Genomic DNA, 4,501 nt, shown 5'->3' with positions numbered 1-4,501 from the left:
GGATGTGCAATAGTGTCTCATTATGATTTTAGTTTTCATTTTCTTTATTAAGATGAAGGTGAACATGTTTTCATATGTTCAACTAGTCAACTGTTTAATTGGACCAATATAATACTTCCATGAAATACTCATTTACATAATTTGCTCTTTTTTTCTATCACATCATTTTCTTCTTAATGATTTATAAGATTCTTCATATATTCTGAAAGCCAGTTCTTTCCTGATGACGTGTTATTCAGCAAGTCTTCTGCTATTTGTGGCATGTGTTTTTATTTTATTATTGTATCATTTGGTCAAAAAAATTTTTAATTTTAGAATTGTTGACTATCAAATTTTTTTGTATATTTAGTGTTTTATATCCTAATTTTAAAAATACTTGCTTAAATTCAGGGTCATAAAAATATTGTTTCATATTTTCTTCTATTTTTTTTTTGATTTTTTTAATATTATATCTTTAATTTTTCCGGTATTGTTTTTTGTCCGTGATGTGTGATAACAATTAATTATAATTTGTATATGTGGATAATCAATATTGTTGTTTCCTATTACTGTAGAATCTGCCACTTTGCACTTACCTTAAATGCAACATCTGTCACATATTAACATTTTCATCAATGTAGATATCCTTCTCAGGCCTTTACTCTGTACACTTGGTTTATTTATTTTCCCCTTTATTATTACTCAAACTTTTCTAATTACCATAATAATTTTGAACTCTTGGCAGGGCAAATTAACTCACCTAATTCTTATTATATAAAATATTTGAGCAAATCTTTGCTTTTTGCTCTTTATAGAACTTTTAGGATCAGATTGTCAAGTTTCATGAAAAATGCTGTTGTACATATTTATTTATTTATTTATTTAAGCATTGAATAAAATTTATTACCCACTTCATGGAGAGTTTACTTTTTTTTTAGGTGCTCTTTTTTGTTGTTGTTATATATTGTACTAAAACTACATTTTGTAATTATTTTATGCTATTGTATAAAGATGCAATTTGTTTGCAATATCCATTCATATCTAGCAATTTCGAAAAAGTCTCATGAATTTTTTTTTAGCAATACAACTGATTTATAAAATTATCTTTGGCAGAATTGGTATCCCTTTAATTTAAATAACCATAAGTGCATATTCAGATAAGGAATCTGAATTCTAAAAATGTTAAATGAATATATCATCACATATTTGTTATTCATCGAAGTGGGTTTTGATTCTCAGTGCTTAGACACCTAGTAAGTGTTCCCTCATCCATAGGAAGGCAAGATGGAGAGTATCGGCTTATCAGGAATTCCAGAGATTCCTGCTTTGTCAGATGTTAGAGTGGTCCTTATATTTCCGCATTGATATTTTGACCAAAACAGAAGTAAGGTAATTTAAAAACTGAAACTTGCCATTATCATAGGGACAAAGAGACAAGGTGAAGAATGTTCGATTAAAAAAAAAATACTAAAGAATGTATGTGGAATCCATCATTTTTCAGTAAAGAGATAGAGGTTGTTATTTCTAAAATTCTTATTTTGAAATAAATTTAGGTTCATGGAAAAATTATAAAGAATTTGCAGTTTACGTGCATTCTTCATCCAGCTTCCTTTACACTTAACATCTCACCTCACATGGCACATTTGTCAAAACTAGGAAATTAACTTTGATACAAATGGATTAACTAATCAGCAATTTTATTCATATTTCACCAGTTTTTACACTAACATCCTTTTCTGTTCTTCTGTTCCAGGGAGTAGTCTAGAATATCATGTACATTTAGTTGTCACATCTCCTTAGAAATCTCATATCTGTGACATTTCTCTGTCTTTCCTTTTATTTCATGCTTTTGAAATTTTTAAAGATATTGGTTAGGTATTTCCTATGTCTTTCATTTTGAATTTGTCTGATATTTTCTTATGATCAGACTGATGTTGTGAATCTTAGAGACAATGCCATTTAGGCGAAGTACCCTACTCACTGCATTATCTCAGGAGGTAGATGATGTTCACGTACTTATCACGGTTGTTATTAACCTTGATCACTTGGTTACAGTGGTGTCTGCCAGATTTATCTAGTATAAAACACATTTGTTTTTAATTTTACCTACTCTGTTCATTAGAAGGCATTTACTAAGTCTAATCTGCACTCAAACAAAGGACAATTAAACCCACCTCCTGGAGGGAAGAGTAGCAAAGAATTTGTGAACATATGTTAAAATCAGCACAATAATTAAGAAACATTTTTAGTGAGATATTTGAGGAGAGTTTTTATTTGTGTTTAGACCTTTCAGCTCAAAACATATTTTTGTGACAGAACTTGTAACCCATTTTCTGAAGGCAAGAGACGATCATAAGTGTTGAGCTTATTTTTGTTACTTCAAGTATGCAATGCTAATAGACAAAAATAACAACAGTCACTAAAACAGCCACAAGTTTGAGTGCTCTGATTAGGCCAAGATTTTGTGAAAAAACATGGAATTCTGTAGGTATATGAGAAGGTTTTGTTTGTTTGTTTTTTAAATTATATTTCAAAAGGAAATTTCAATACAAAAATGGTGAACCTCTATGTCATTAGAGATTGCAGTCATTCTTTTAATTTATATCATTTAACATAGGCTCTGATCCATGATCAGCTGTCAAAATGTTGAATGAAAGAGAGAATGCAAAAAAAAAAAAAAAAGAAATAGATACAGAAAGAACAGATTCCACAAATTAAGCTTATGTAGAGGAAACAGACAACCAAAAAGGAAAAGAAAGTTCAGAAAGGACGAACATTAAAATTACATTATTAAAATTTCCAGTCTACAGCCGTGTCACCCTGAGCATGCCTGATTCCATCTGATATCAGAAGCTAAGCAGGGTTAGGCCTGGTTAATACTTGGATGGGAGACCACATAGGAAGACCAGATGCTGTAGGTGTAAAAAATAAATATAAGGGATTGTAAACTGACAAGGTCCTTGCAATCTGTGAGGTCAGCCAAGGATTGCCTGGCCTAAAAAAATAAAATAAATAAATTAAATTTTCAAAAAAATTAATTTTATTAATCTAGAAATTATGTGCTTTCACTTATCAAAATCGAGTTTTACCAATAGATTAAATTATTCCTAAATAATTTATGTAGGAGATATGTGCGTGTGTGTGTGTGTGTGGAGTGTTGCTTAAGAATCCTTGAATGTCAATGAAACAGTGATTTCAGAATGTTCATTTACATGCTATTTATTTATTGAATATTTATGATGTAAAATATTCTATGTGGTAAGGAAATAACAACAAATAAAGGAGGTATGGTTTACTCTCAGATTCTATAGAGCTTCATTTTCCATACTGTTCAATATATTGGGTAATGCAAATGACATCTAAAATAAATTACAAATAAAAATAATGTGTCATTGCTTTTGAAAGCATGAAACTATTTTTTTTTTTTTTTATAAACCAGTAATGCTTTAGCTAAAATGAGCTTGTGTGGTAATCCTCAAGGGTTTCTGTATGCTTCTTACTGTGAAGTAACAAACTTGAAGTGATAAAAGTAAGTTCAAAAATTACAAATATCACTTGCCTTCTAGCGACAGTAAAAGATAGAATGATATATTGTTAGAGTCTGAGGTAGTTAAATTTTAAAATTACAAATTTTGTGGCTTTAAGCAAAATACACACATTCTCTGTTCCTTAGATTCTTGATCTATAAAATGATCATTACAATGAAGAAAAACTGCTAGATGAGGGGAATTTTCAGGGCACCTCAGTCCCTCTGCCTAGATACACAGTCGTTCCTTTTCAGAAAACATTGAGGTCTGGAGAATAAACCTTCTAGTGGCCTCCTTGAGTTCTTGAAGGAACAAACCCTAATCTAGAATATCAGAAGCTAAACTCAAAACCAGTTATTTTTTTATTCTATTATTTTCTAGAATTAAAAACAGTGGAAAAGATTAAAAGAATGATTCTCAAAACAGATTGGGATGGAGATGGTGGCTGTACTCCTAAAATCCCATACTCTTTTGAGTTATTTTTGCTATCGGCAGCCTCTGGTATGATTAAATACCGAATAAGAGGAAAAATAGACAATTGGACAATGGCCAGATATTATGTTACAATAACAACTCTGACCCAAAACCTTGGTGACAAACAGCCCAGGAAGCCAGACCACAACCTCTGAAGCAATCAGTCCAGAATTCCAAAATCATCAGTTTAGAGTTAATAACTGCCAGCTCCTCTTCCATCTTTCTCACATTTGCCCACCCTCAACTCAAGACCAATAAAAGAAATTCAATTATGCCCCCTAAACCTATCATAAAACATGTCTTGCTTCTAGTTAGCTCTCCTCCAACTGCCTCAGGGCAACACCTTTCATTCAGAATATAACAGAACTCTTTTTCCTTTTTTTCCCTATAAAGCTTTCCAACTCCCCTGCCTTCCTTTGAGTCTCTGCCAAACTCAAGTGACGCCTGACTCTGCTACAGCAAGCTCTTTGTCAATAGCCTCTGCTCTCATTTAGGTGGTCTTCATTTATTTCAACATTAAA

The 4,501-nt window shown here is 31.5% G+C and overlaps 1 pseudogene; it reads left to right on the top strand.

The window, feature by feature from the left end:
* Positions 1 to 2,781: 2,781 nt before the first annotated feature.
* On the top strand, positions 2,782 to 2,900 carry LOC118607597 (annotated as a pseudogene).
* Positions 2,901 to 4,501: the final 1,601 nt, after the last annotated feature.

This window comes from Rousettus aegyptiacus, unplaced genomic scaffold (genome assembly GCF_014176215.1).
Source record: "Rousettus aegyptiacus isolate mRouAeg1 unplaced genomic scaffold, mRouAeg1.p scaffold_m13_p_8, whole genome shotgun sequence".
Classification (NCBI taxonomy): domain Eukaryota; kingdom Metazoa; phylum Chordata; class Mammalia; order Chiroptera; family Pteropodidae; genus Rousettus; species Rousettus aegyptiacus.
Note: the sequence above shows the minus strand (reverse complement) of the source record. Positions and strands in the feature narration are given on the sequence as shown.